The sequence below is a fragment of the Acomys minous genome, assembly GCF_964271855.1.
Source record: "Acomys minous genome assembly, chromosome: 6".
NCBI lineage: Eukaryota > Metazoa > Chordata > Mammalia > Rodentia > Muridae > Acomys > Acomys minous.
The window spans coordinates 77,669,019-77,683,953 of NC_140487.1; the positions used below are offsets into that span (position 1 = coordinate 77,669,019).

Sequence of the window (14,935 nt, forward strand, 5' to 3'; positions counted from 1 at the left end):
TTTTTCTCAGTACCTGTCCATGAGTACCACCAGAAGCAATGTACTTTTAGTTGGCACTGCCAGAAGTATACATTTACAGTTTTACCTCAAGGATATATTATCTCTTCAACCCTGTGTCATAACTTAGAAGGAATCTTGATCATCTGTGTCTTCCATGAAATGTCATATTAGTGCACTGTATTGATGACATTATGACAAATGGGCCAAATGAGCAGGAGGTAATAACCATTTTAGACTTATTGGCAACACATGAGCATCAGAGGATGGGAAATAAATCCAATCAAAATTCAAGGGCCTTCTAACTCGTTGAAATTCTTAGGAGTCCAGTGGTGTGGGCTTCAGAGACATTACTTTCAAGAGGAAGGAAAAGTCAGTGCACCTGGCCTATCCAACCACCAAGAAAGAAGCACACTGTTCAGTGGGCTTATTTGGGTTCTGGAGATAGCACATTCCTCATTGGGTATGTTACTCTGGCCAATATATCAGATGACTCAGAAAGCTCCTAGTTTGGGGGCAAGTGATGTCTTGCAATAGGAGAAGACTGCTGTTCAAGCTGCTCTACCAGTTGGATCATATGATCCAGCAGATCCAATGGCACTAGAGGTGTCAGTGCCAGACAGAAATGATGTTTGAGCTTTGGCACACCCTTGTGGGGAACCACAGAAGGCACTTTTGGCATTTTTGAGCAAGGCTCTACTGCCATCTGTGTTCAACTATTTTCCCTTTTAAAAACATCTCTTGGCCTGCTACTCTACCTCAGAGGAAACTCAACTTTTGACAGTGGAACAGCAAGTTACCTTGTGGCCTGAGCTGCCCATCATGAGTTGGGTGCTATCTAACCCACCCAGTCGTGAAACAGGACACACACAGCAGCAACCTATTACCAAATGAAAGTGCTATAGATATGATAGGGCCTGAGTATGTCCTGAGGGCACAAGAAAGTTACATGAAAAAGGTGACCAAAAGCCTATGGTTTCTACTCCTGTACAATGCCCTCTGATGCCGAGTATGCACCTAGAGTCTCGTGGGGCATACCATATCATCAGATGATGAAGGAAGAGAAGACTATGACATGGTTTACTGAAGGTTCTGGATGTCGTGCAGGCACCATCCAGAAGTGCACAATTGTAGCATTACTATCCTTTCTGGGACAAGCCTGAAAGACATCATCAAAGGGAAATCTTCACCGTGGGCAGAACTTCATGTAATACACATGATCATACATTTTGTTTGGAAGAAGAAATGTCCAGATGTGTGATTATTCACTGATTCCCAAGCTGAAACCAATGCATTGGCTTGATTGTCAGGGTCTTGGAAAGAGAATGATTGGAAAATTGTTGAGAAAGACATATAGGGAAGAAGTAAGTAGATACATTTCTCCAAATGTTTAAAGGATGTAAAGATATTTATGTCACATGCAAATGCTCATAAAAAGGTGACTTCAGCTGAGGAAAAATTCAATAATGAAATAGATAGAATGATTCATTCTGTGAGCAGTCAGTCTCTTTCCCCAGCCATCTTGTCATTTTCCAATGGGCCCATGAACAAAGTGGCTATAGTGGCAGATGTTTACAAAGTACCTTTCATGCACATAATTGCTTCTGCCAAAACTACCATCCATGGATGTGCAGAGTGCCTTATCCACTGCAACAATATTCCATGCAGTGTTGCTTCTGACCAAGGAACTCACTTCAAAACAGAGAAACGAGGCAGTAGGATCACTATCATGGATTCCACTGGTATTGCTATGTCCCTGGTCACCCTGAAGCAGCTAACCTCATAGAAAGATGGAATGTTCTTTTGAAGATACCATTGCAGAGCAAATTAGGTGACAGGAAGCTAGAGAGCTGGAGCAGGGTCCTCTAGAAGGCTGTATATCCTTTGAGTCAACATCTAATATATGGTATGGTTTGTCTCATAACTAGGATTCATGGGTCCAGGATACAAGGGGTGGAAAAGGGAATTGGTCTAATCACTATACCACTGGTGACCCCTTAGGGAATGCTTTGCTTTTTCTTCCTGTGACCTTAAGTTCTGCTGGCCAGCAAGTTTTAGTTCCAGAGAGGTGAGTTCTCCAACCAGAAACTAAAACAAGCATTCCATTGAACAAGAACCTCACGCTTTCCCTTGGCTGATTTGGACATCTAATGCCCTTAAACCAATATGATAAGAAAGGAATAATAGGATTAGGAAGAGTGGTGGGTTCAGATTACCACAGGGAAATTTGATTTCTTCTCCAATGGAGGTAAGAAAGCTTATGTATGTCTGGATCACAGGAGATGGCTTTTGCAGTGGTTTTCAACCTTTCTAATGCTGGGACCCTTTAATCCACTTCCTCAGGTTGTGGTGATCCTCAAGCATAAAATTATTTTCACTGCTACTTCATAAGTGCAATATTGCTACTGTTATGAGTTGTCATGTAAATATCTGGTATGCAGATGGTCTTAGGCAATTCCTGTGACAAGGTCCTTAGATCCCCAAAGGGTTTGTAACCCATAAGTTGAGAACCAGTGATTTAGTGCATTTCTTGCTACTATAATGCCTTGTGATTAAAGGCAATCAGAACCTACAACAGCTTAATACAGGTGGGATGACAAAGGGTACAGACCTCTCAGAAATAAGCATATGAATCACTCCTCTAGGAAAAATACCAAGATCTGCTGAGGTTATGGCCAAGGGTGGAGGAAATACAGAAAGGACATTAGAGGAAGGTAGTTATAGAGACCAACTAAAGCTATATGACCAGTTGCAGAAAGGAGGATTATAAGTGATATGAGTGTTCCTGTCATATTTTGTTAACAGTGTGTTTGTACAGATATTTGTGCTTTCTTTCCTTAATTTCTCCTTCATGTGATGTAAGTCAAGTAAGAGAATATTAATGGTTATCATATTTAAATTTGAGATACTAAAAGAACGTCCCTCAAGGACACTGAAATCTATTCTAACATTATAATGGGTTTACTGTTGTACAAAAGATACGTATATCACATTAGGCATAATTAGGGTCTGGTCTAGTATATAACGTGTGTGCCTTGGACTTGGAAAAGTTATATCGTAGTTAGGCATTATTATGACCTGGTTATTGTTTTCATTGGGAAATTAATTATGGCATAAAAAGATAGACTGTGTGTCAAGTTGACCTGGGATGGAACTGTGATGGTGTGATGGCTCTTTTTGGTTGTCAATTTTATTACATCTGGAATTAACTATAACCCCTAGATGGAGGGACACACCTGAGAGGGATTTTTTTCTTTAATTGGAAGTGTGAAGATACACATTGTAATCCAGATCTTTGAGGTAAGAAGAAATGCCTTTAATCTGGATCTTGGTTGGGGGGGGGCAGACACACCTATAATCCAGTTGTTTTGAACTAAAAAACCCAAGGCTACACCTTGTGCTGAAAAGCCTATATAAGACGTAGAAGAAGGAAGATTTACTCTTTCTTTGCTTGCTCTTGCTTTTCTAGCAAGTCCATTCCTTCACTGGCATTAGTGCTTACTTCTTTGGGATTCCAGTCTATACTAAAGTTGCGCTGAGACATTGAGGTTCCTGCAGTGAGCAACTATTGGACTCTTGGACTTTGCCATCATAGATGGCCATTGTTCAACTAGCTGAACCACAGACTCTAACTCATTCTAAAAATACCCTTTCTATAAATAGAGAAATTGATTCTATCAGTTCAGTGATTGCATAGAACCCTAATAATACATTGGGTATACATATAATACCTTTTAGAGCACTTTGGGTCTCATAATAATCTCAGCTCAGCTATAAATTACTTTCGATAGAATTTTATGATTGAAGTGGAAACTTTTATTTATTTATTTATTTGGTTTTTCAAGACAGGGGTTCTCTGTGTAGCCTTGGCTGTTCTGGACTTGCTTTGTAGACCAGGCTGGCCTCGAACTCACAGTGATCAGCCTGCCTCTGCCTCCTGAGTGCTGGGATTAAAGGTGTGTGCCACCACTGCCCGGCTGAAGTGGAAAAATTTAAACTAAGAGTATGTTGGTCTGAACTCTATATGAGCCGTACAAAAGTCTTATTAAACATTCAGGTACACCATAGGGAGAAAAGCAGTCAAAATGCCCTTGAATCTGCTCCAGTTTCCTGACCAAGAGGAAAAAGCAGACGCTCATCACCAAGCCCAATAATCTGAAGGCCCACAACTCCTTCCACTGCTATGGGCTGATTCACTGCCAAGACTGTGGGAGTGGAGTCCAAGGCAAAGGGGTCGTGGTGGTCATGAAACTCAGATCCTGCTGGGCAGTGTGGTGTGTGCCTTTAATCCCAGCACTCGACTTGGGAGGTAGAGGCAGGCGGATCTCTGTGAGTTAGAGGCCCGCCTGGTCTACAGGGCGAGTGTAGTACAGCTAAATCTACACAAAAACCCCTGTCTTGAAAAACAAACAAACAAGCAAAGAAAGAAAAGAAAAGAAAAGAAAAGAAGAGAAAAAAAGAAACACAGATCTGGTCAGTGAAAACCAGCTCTACCTGGGGCCAGAGATTGAGAGAGGTCTGGGTGGGTGGGTTGCTGGGTACTCACAAGCTAAAGGAATATTAGGCCCTTACACTTGCATATTTGGGTCTCAGGGTCTCTGTAGCAGTTGTTGATGCCTGGCATGTTATGGGATTTAAGTCTTTCCAGTACACTGGTTACTTGAGTTTTCAGCCTTATCAATGGAAGCTGTAGTAATTGTAGGATTTCAGGGTTTCCTGTTTAATGTTGACTCCGGCTGTTAGCTCTGCAAGTCTTAGTGGGAGGTCTTAGTAGGAGGTCTCGGTTGGGAAGCAGTTTCAGGTTGTAAACATCTAGGAGGAGGAAGCTGTAGTCCATGTTCTCTGTCAACACCTTGGCAAAAAGCACCTTGGCAAAAAGACTTGCCTTCTCCTGTGAGTCTGTGGCACTAGGGTTCTTGTCAATTCATTTAGGACTTTGCCTGTTCCTCATAAGCATCAGTGCTCTTAGCCTCTAAACCAGTGGTTCTCAACTTTCCTAATGCTGTGACCCTTGAATACCTTTCCTCCTGTGGTGGTGACCCGTAACCGAAGTTTTTTTTTATCCTACATTGTCCTCAGTTCCTTTGTCGGTTTCCTCGCATTTCCATGCCCATCAACCATTTGCCTTGCTCTTATCTACGTGACACTGTGTTTTGAATGTTGGATATTATTTAAATTGCTCTTTTTAGGGACTACAGCTGTGGTTGTGATTGGCGTTTAGTACTTTTTTTTTTTTTGTAAATAAATTGTTTTGTGAATGAGACCAAAGGAAATTGGAACTAGAGTGTTGGATGTATTTTGCCCTGCGTTTTTTTAGCCTAGCAGGCTTGTATTCCAAGCTAACAAGTTTGGCTGCCTATCTTTTATATGAAGGGTTCATAATGCACTATAGGGCTCAGATATTGAGGTGCAGCATCCTACTCGACCCAGTTCTGTTCTAGGCTGGTAGTGAGAAATTGTAAAATTATAAAATGTAAGACACTTGCTTGTCCTGCCTACCCAGAGGCTTCTCCCAGTTCTCATTACTACTAGCCTCAGAGTTCCACCCTAGTTCCCAGAATAGCTACATGCGAGCTCCCTATATCAGAGGTCCCATATGGTTTCTAGTAACCGCCCAGGGACCCACACCCAAGTCCCCACAAGAAGTCTCCCACTGCCAATGTCCATATGGTTTAAGCTTGATAAGGAACCCCACGTGCTTTGTGGTTTTAGCCTTTAAAAACTAGTCTGTAACAGCTACTCAGGGTCCTTCACCTCCCGAGGGCTGAGGGACCCTGGCGCGTCAGCAATAACAATAAACCTTTGCTTTTGCATCAGTGCGTTGTGCCACGCGTGGTCTCTCACGGCGACCCCCCTTCCCGCGTTGGGCGTGAGAGTCCAACATTAGCAAGAATGCTCGGAGGCTTGCCAGAGCAGAGCCAAGGCAGCCTAACAGTTAGAGTATGAAGGAGAGATAAAACTGTTTTCTATGATCCCAAGTTTGGGACCGGAATGGTCTTGTGAGAGAACAGGTGAGAGTTTGACTGGTGCCAGCTGAAAAGAACCCGTGAACAGACTCAGGGAGGAGGTATATAAATGAGCCCAGAACTGGAGGCGGGGCCTTGGAATACTTGGGATAGTTTTGGCTGTTCAATGCTTCACTTCCGAGACGCTCCTAGAGAGAACCACTCGAGGGAAGGCTTCTGGGCTCTGGCTCCTGCTGAGGTTCCAGGTTCTAGTTACTCCAGGTTCCAGCAGAAGAAATCCTGCTGATTATGCCAGGAGAATCATTCCTCACAACTGATATCCTTACGGTATTTTTATTGTGTTCTTTAATCCTCTTTTCCCCTTGTTTTGGTTAGTTCTGTTATAAGTGATGTAGGGTTGCTTTTATAATAAAATATATTGGTTAAGAGAACTGAGCCTACAGAGCTGTGTGGCCTGAAACTTGAGAAGGTGTGGGAGGGACCAGTTTTTGCAGGACAGGGACACTAAAAACCAGGAGAGTGACAAGGAAGAGAAAAAATTTGGGTAGCCCTTGAAAGGGTTTAGGGAACCATGCGACTGGAACTGAGGGATAGTGGATGGGTCTTTATGAGTATGCTCCATTTCCTTCTTTGGATGAGCAGCATGTGGGGGCAGGTTGTTTACAGAAACCCAACAACTTCCTCAGCTGCAGTTTTCTGGCTGCCTGCCTGGGACAGTCACCAGTCAGCCCAGTGGCCCTGGATCCTCCCAGGTCAGAGGGGCTGCGGGATGGGAAATGGAAGGAGAGGACCAGCATGATTTCCTCAGCTGCCTTTTTTTTTTTTTTTTTTTTTTTTTTTTTGGTTTTTCGAGACAAGGTTTCTCTGTGTATCTTTGGCTGTCCTAGTCTTGCACTCACAGTGATCTACCTGCCTCGGCCTCCTGCTCTTAATGACACCACTGTCACAATTCTGTTGAGGATATCTTACCATTGTCGGGTAGGGGGTTTATTGTGAGTTTTTTCTTTTATGGTTGCCAGAATAGTTTTCATAAAAATCATCTCATGGAGCATTTGTAGTATGTGTATTTGAACTGCTACAGCAGTTACAAATCTCCTCGAATTCAAATCCACCCATGCTTTCTTAACTGCCCCATTCCTCTATTTGCCTATTCAAGAGCATGTCCTTTGTCCCGGGGGATAGGCATCCACAGAAAGCTTTGTACATGTTGGTCCTATGTGGAACCAGTGCAGATTTGATTGAATCAGAAAATATACTTTATAAAGTGCCATAGTTATGGTTGGAAACATTAACATCTCGAATGTGAGCACAGCATTCAGAAATGTGTCTTCAATGCTTAGTTATTAATGGTATACTTTGGGTCTGATGAAAACTGAAGATCTGACTGCTCCAGGGTATGATTGAGGTTTATTCTGTGCTGTATTTATCCTGAGATTCCCGGGAGGAAAAAAAAAACAATTTCACCACTTGAGCAGATACTGAGAAACTGTAAAATTGTAAAATACAAGATGCTTGTTCGCTTGTCCAGCCTTGCTCGCCTCTCCCAGTTCTTGTTATTGCTAACTTCAAAAGTTCCACCCTAGTTCCCAGAATAGTTACATGTAAGTTTCCATATATCAGATTTCCCCATACGGCTTTCAGTAACCGCTCTAGAGACCCACACCCAAGCCCCCACAAGGAGCTTCCCAATGCCAGATGTCCTAATGTCCATATGGTCTAACTTGATAAGCAACCCCACCTGCTTTGCGGTTTTAGCCTTTAAAATTAGCCTGTAACAGCTACTCGAGTCCTTCACCTCCCGAGTGCTGAGGGACTTCTGATGTGTAAGTAATAAGTTTTACATATACCTCCAGCCTGTGTGACTTGAGTGGTCTCTCGAGGCGACCCCCTTCCTGAATTGGACTCCAGAGTCCAACAATACTATTATAAATAGTAAATATTGACCAAGAAATGGACTTTGGTCAAGAGCTACAGGGGCTTATGAATACAATCCTATATGCCACCATACTTTCCCACGTGGCTTTGTCATTTTTGAAGAACTACAACTCCCAGCATTCCAGGTAGCTAATCTGGTTCTTGGGCAGGTGGTATTTGCAGATCAATTTTGGGCTTTACAGTATGAGGGAGAAAACAGCCAGATGTATCTAGAAGGGTCCAGACTGAGCCAACTCATGAGAGGACCAAGAGGGGAGGAGATGGGGGACAGAAAGAGAAGGGAGGAGAGACTAGGGTTTAGAGAGGAACCAGGCAGCAAGAAATCACTTCTCCAAAAATGTCTCCTTTAATATGTTAATCTCAGGTAGCCATTTGTCCTGAGTCTCTTTGAGAGCCCAGGCCACTATGCATGCTGTGAGAGCATGATATCAAGCCACACTGTTATTTTTTTAAATACGTTTTTTAAGATTTATTTATTTATTATTTATACAGTGTTCTGTCTGCTTTGTGAGCTTGCATGCCAGAAGAGGGCACCAGATCTCAGTGTAAGTGGTTGTGAACCACCATGTGGTTGCTGGGAATTGAACTCAGGACCTTTGGAAGAGCAGACAGGGCTCTTAACCACTGAGCCATTTCTCCAGCTCCCCACACTGTTATTATAAATAGAAAACTCACTATAGATTACAACAAAATTAGAATACACCTTTTGAGTGATTATGATTGCTGACTTAAATCAGAAAAATATCTCCTTGGTTCAAGGAAATCACTGTGCCTGGGCACATGTGGCCAAACTCTTGTTTTTAAAATTATGGCTTGTTAACACTCAGTTTTTTTCATTGTAGACTTCTTGCAGGAGTGGAAATGCCTGGATCCCTGCCTCAGGGCTTTTTGTTTTTGTTTTTTGTCTGTTTGTTTTCGGTTTTTGGTTTTTTGAAACAGGGTTTCTCTGTGTTATCTTGGCTGTCCTGAACTCACTTTGTAGAACAGGCTGGCCTCTAACTCACAGAGATCCGCCTGCCTCTGCCTCCCAAGTGCTGGGACCACCATGCCCAGCTTCTTCAGGTCCTTTTTTTCAGATACCTCCTGTTGTAGCAGCGCAGCAGTCTGGCTTCTGTGGGTCAGAATCCAGTTTTCTTGTAGTCTTCCTTCCTCAGGCTACCTGAGAACATGGCTCTGCATGTGTGTAAACTGTGTGTGAATGAGTGTCACATCTCATAGACTAAGTGAAATCCTCAGTGAAGAAGAGACATTTTTATGATACTTTCTCTTTCCTTCATGGTTATCCTTTTGGCAGATGTTAGCATCTTTCAGTTTTTTTTCCAATAAAGAGCGTTGTACCTCTTTCCCATGGGCGGGTCTCCTGTTTCTCAGCCAGATCTGCTCACCTGTGAATGACAACTAAGAGCTCTAGATTGTGAAGTCGATTACAGCAAAGTCTCCAGGTATGTTAGACAGATTGAGCATGGTGTGGGGTGACACTTAAGTGACAACAGAAACAGGACATAAAATTGATTTTGCAAGATTCTATTTCATTAATGATTCTGGAAAATTTCACTGAGAATAATGTTAGATGGGGTAAAATGGAGTTCCCACTATAGGCCGTACAGTAAGCATTCAGTAGTTCCCTGTATTTGATTAGTTTTGAGTCTCTGAAATAACTGTTGCCCATTGTAAACAAAGTCTATGACCTACACTGAAAGCAGCCCTGGCCTTGGGTGTGAACTGAGCCATTTGTGTGTGTAGCAAATGTCATAGTGGATTCCTTTTTAGGGTCTGTGACCTTCCTTATCATTTGCTTTGGTCAGGTTCCAAGGGTAATCTTTGTATTATCCCTTTCTACCCCCACCCCTGTGCAATTACCCTCATATTGAACCAGAAAATCTTCTGTTATTAAAAATAGTCTTGCCAGTATGGTTCCAGTGGGCATGTCTGACAGATTGGGATTGCAGCACACAGGATCCAAATTGGGATGTGACCACTGATGACTCTGCCCTCCTCCTCAGTCTGCATAGCTATTTTTGACATTGCTAATGGTGTTACTATGTAGTCCAAGATATCTGAAGACAGTGTGAGTGGTTTGATTGAGGTTCTTCTTCTTCTTCTTCTTCTTCTTCTTCTTCTTCTTCTTCTTCTTCTTTTCTTTTTCTTTTGGTTTTTTCAAGACAGGATTTCTCTGTGTAGCCTTCTCTCCTGGACTCGCTTAGTGGACCAGGCCTCAAACTCACAGCAATCCACCTGCCTCTGTGTCGGGAGCAGAGAGTTTACACTCAGGATCTGGAACAAAGGAGGCAGGCCAAGAGCAAGTGGTACGGTTTAGCAAGAGAGGTTTATTAGCAATACAAAGGCAACTACAGCAAAAGGCAGCAGCTAAGGCTCCAAGGCCAAGCCACCAATACCATTCCATTATACTCTTAAAACTATCTTAATTCCAATAGGAGTAGCATTTAGCATCTTATAATATCAATGTTCTGGGAGCTTATGCCATTAGGGTATACGACCTGATATCACGACAATCTGTCGAACAGGTTCGCTGCTGCGACTTGATTCAATTCTCGGTTTGTTATCTGACAGCATGTCTGTCTGCTCCGTCTGGGGAGAGCGCCTCGACGGCTGGCAGCATTTCAGGTAGTCATGGTGACAGCGAGAGAGCTGGCTGCTTCTTCTCAGGGTTTTTATACTTAACTTAACCTTATCCTCTCTAATTCACACATCTAGCTTTCTGGGTCACTCTTATCACCAACTTGCAGTCGTGGCTGCTCCTAGATCAGAATTTACTACTAAGGTTTTATCTATCACTCACACATCTGGCTTTTTGAGCTGTCAGTTGCTTTCTACACTGGGCTTTGAAACAAGCCCTGACATGTTTATTATACTCTGCCTCCCAAGTGCTCGGATTAAAGGCTTGTGCCACCACTGTTGGGCTGAGTTGTTTTTTTTTTTCCTTTAAGGAGATGCATTTGCTTTCTGACTCTGTTGTCCCCTTAAATTTTCTCTGTCAGAGAACCGTGTACTCACTGATGCACTGTGTTGAGTTAGTCCTGATCAGAGTGGAATTATTCCAGCTGTCCTTTTTTACACTGTTGGCTTTAGCTTTGTGACTGCCTGTATTATTCTGAGGTTTGTTCCTTTTGTCTTCATGTCTTGAGAGGTTTTATACTGAGCAAATGTCATATTTTACCGTGGGGCTTTAATGTATCTATTGACATAGCCATTTTCTTTCTTTCTTTCTTTCTTTCTTTCTTTCTTTCTTTCTTTTTTTATTTACTTGCTCTTTTTGACATAGCCATTTTCATTCTCTCACTGAGTCTACATATTTGGTGTCTTACATAGATTCATTTGTAAGTGTTGAGACAGTGTTGCATTCTTAGTGTGAACTCAGTTTTTCCATTTCTGTGTTATTTAGAGATAATCCTTGTGTCTGTGTAGATCCTAGCAACTGCTCTATGATTTTTTTTATTTTTGTATGTATTTGTTTGGGCTCACCTACTTTGTGCCTCGAGGTAAAGCCAGCTTTGCATGAGGACTTTCTATTGTTCCTCTTTTTTTTTTCTTTTGTATTTTATGCAGTGTTCTCCTATAAGGTTTGTCGATGGAAAGGAGAATTCCATGTTAATTTGTCCAGTCCTCAGACACTGTTGGTGGAAACTCTTACTGCTTCAGTCTTAGCAGCTGCTTGTTTTGTGTAGTAGCTGTATCATGTAGGAGGCTGATTTAGTTAAATATTTCTAGGAACTCGTGTCTTCTTCAGTTGTGGTTTATGTGTGTACAACTTTCCACAGCACTGCACAAGGTAACACTGAAGTCCTTGTCAAATCTTGCAGTATCCCCATGTTAGCTCTACTTCTAATACATATAAATTTGCTTTTCCAGTTTGAATTAGGTGAACGATGCTTTGTTAGTACTTTAGTCTCTGCACCAAAACAGTTCTGTTATGTTGAATCATTGTACTATCTTTGAGTCTCTATCTAGTTCATTAATTTCCGCATAGCCTTACTGTTTTCTTTCTACATACTATTTCCATGCTTGTAAAGCCTTCAGGCACATAACTCTGGGCAAATATCTTTCATAACCTAGCCTCTTGCTGCCAAACATCTTCACTTCTCTTTGTCATCCCACTTCTGTGTGATTGTCTTTCCTGAGCTGTCACTCCTCTTAAGCTCTAAGAAAGTGTCCTTGGTGCTTTATCATTTCTGACTCACTGTTCATTGATTTAAGAGTCCACAGTAGCTACTTAAGGAACAGTTAAAGGGCATAAGATGTGACTCAGCAATTAAAGGCAGTGGTTGTTCTTGCAGTTTCCAGGTTCAGTTTCCTATAGGGTCTGTTACTGTCTTGATCTCTTTCAGTTGTCTTATTGCTCTAGCTGGAACGTCAAATAAATTATTGCATAGATGTGGGGAGAATGGACAGCCTTGTCTTGTTCCTGATTTTAGTGGAATTGTTTTGAGTTTCTCCCCATTTAATTTGATCTTGGCTATAGGCTTGCTGCAGATCCCCTTTATTATGTTTACGTATGTATTGGAGGTGGGTCTGATGTATTTTGATGCTAATTACTGCTTGCCAGCTTGTATCTTGCCTAAAATCCTAACCTGTTTGACCAATAAAAGGCATCACCCCTGGGCAAGGCAAATGGGATGGGCGTGGCTAAGGTTCCTGGGCTTTAGGAGACAGAGATAATCTTGTGAGAAGAGACCCAAGGAGAAGAAAGGAGGAAGACGGAGGCTGTGCCATGGATTGGATGAAGGAGAAAGATATAGCCAGCATGGATGGAGATTTGGTCCAGATGACAAAAATTAGCAAGTATTTGGGATTATGGGTGGGAGGTAGCTTGATAGAAATTATTAGAAACAGATGGCATAAAGAAGAAGTTTAGGGACTTAATATCTGCCCTGCCCAAGGTTAACTAAGGCTATTTTAAAATATAACAGGTGTCTGTGTCTTGACTGATTGTTAGTGGGTTAGAAATTAACGCTGTAATGATAATTATAGGTCTAATACTAAGAAATTAACCACAACAGGTATGTCCCTTGTATCCCTAATCTCTCCAAGACTTTTATCGTGAATTGGTGTTGGATTTTGTCAAAGGCTTGGTAGGTGGCAAATGAGAATATCCTCGTGTGTGTGTGTGTGTGTGTGTGTGTGTGTGTGTGTGTGTATGTTTCTGTCAGTTTATTTAAATGGTGGGTTACATTGACTGATTTTGTATGTTGAACCATTCCTGCATCTCTGGGATGAAGCCTACTTGGATATTGTGTATGATCTTTTTGATCTGTTTATTGATAGAGTTTGCAAATATTTTATTGAGTATTTTTGGATCTATGTCCATGATGGAAATTGGTCAGCAGTGCTCTTTGCTGAGTATTATGTGCTTTGGGTATCAAGGTAACTGTGGCTTCATAAAATGAACTGGGTAATAATCCTTCTGTTTCTATTTTGCAGAATAGGTTGAACAGTATTGGTGTTAAGTTTTCTTTGAAAGTCTTGTTGATTTCTACATTAAAACCATCCAGCCTGGGTTTTTTGTTTGGGAGTCCTGTAATGAATTTTTCTGTTTCACTAGGGGTCATAGGTCTACTTAAGTTGTTTACCTGGTCTTGATTTAACATTGGTAAGAGTTGCCTATCAATTAAATTATCCATTTCTTTTAGATTTTCCAATTTGTTGGAGTACAGGTTTTTAAAGTGTGTCCTTAACTAGTCTTAGGATTTCCTCATTGTCTGCTTGTATGTCCTTTTTGTTTCCTCTTTTTAAAATTTGCATATTCTTCTGTGTTTTACTTAGTTTGGATAAGGGTTAGTTTATTTTGTGTTTTTTTTTTTGTTTTTTGTTTTTTGTTTGCAATGAATCAACTCCGTTTCATTGATTCTTTGTTGTTGATGTTTTGTTTTGTTGTATTTTTTCTCGTCCAACGGAGATTAGTTTTTTTAGGGTTGTGGCATCAGCCTGGACTCCTGAACAGAAGCTACACCTTGATCCTGGGAGTTTCTTGCTGTGGCAGTGGGTGGTTGTGTCTGCCATGCCACTGGCTCACACTTCATAGAGCAACACGGGGGAAATCCACGTGGATTTGGGCCGGGGGAATCCAGCCTCATGATGCCCTGAGGAATCAGATTCTTATATATCTGCCCCAGCTTGGCTCTCTTCTGTCCGTTTTGGTGACAATTGCCTCCTCATAGAACTCGTGAGCCAGATCCCCATCTTTATCATAGAACACGGAGCTGCGGCACGTGAATACAAAAGGAGGCACCTCTTCGCCTAGGCACTGCACCAAAGATTGCTTAGGGCCACCGCCACAGTAGCAGAAGCAAAGGTCCAGAGGCCGGAGCTTTGGAGCTGCTGCCACCCATGTCGGCCCCGTGGGCACTTGGCTAGGCTCTCACAGTGCAGTGGACAGGACTATGCCCTGCTCTAGCCTTGACTCGTAGGTGCTGCAGCTGCTGCCCGATTCTTTGTTTTCTTCTCTTTGTTATCTATTTACTTGATTTTGAGTGTTATGAGTTCCTTTAGCTTTTGTTAGTTTGGGAACTCTCTGTGGAGGAACAATTTTAATTGTCTCTTAATCCTAAAGGTTTGCCTTTCATTTCTTGGCAAGTCTGTGTTTTCCAGTTGTAATCATCAGTGTTTGCGTTTTTGTTACTTAAGTGATTGATACAGTTAACACATTGATTTGGAGTTTTTCAAACCTTCTCATATATTAATGTCTCTGTGTCCTAATAAGCTTCAGCTCTCAGCATTTCAGACCCCACAGTCATGTGTGGGAGCCTCATTTGAGGGCATGCTCTCATCAGAATGTCTGGTTACTATGCCTGTGAGAGATTGTGTGACTGATGATTGATTTGAGATCCTCTTTCACTGAGGATATATCCCTAGCAAATGGGCCTGGGCCAGCCGAATGTGACATGGTGACCTTGCAAGAGAGCAAGCCAGCAAACAATGTTTGTCCATGTTGTTTGCCTTGACTTTCTAGCTTGAGTTTTTATCTTGAGCTCCCAAAATGATGGGCTGGGATCTGACAGAACCATTCCAAACCCCTACTT

The 14,935-nt window shown here is 42.0% G+C and overlaps 1 protein-coding gene across 1 annotated transcript in view; it reads left to right on the forward strand.

Moving 5' to 3' along the window:
- Positions 1–14,935, forward strand: part of LOC311599342 (large ribosomal subunit protein uL1-like) — a 68,166-nt gene that overhangs the window by 42,306 nt on the left and 10,925 nt on the right.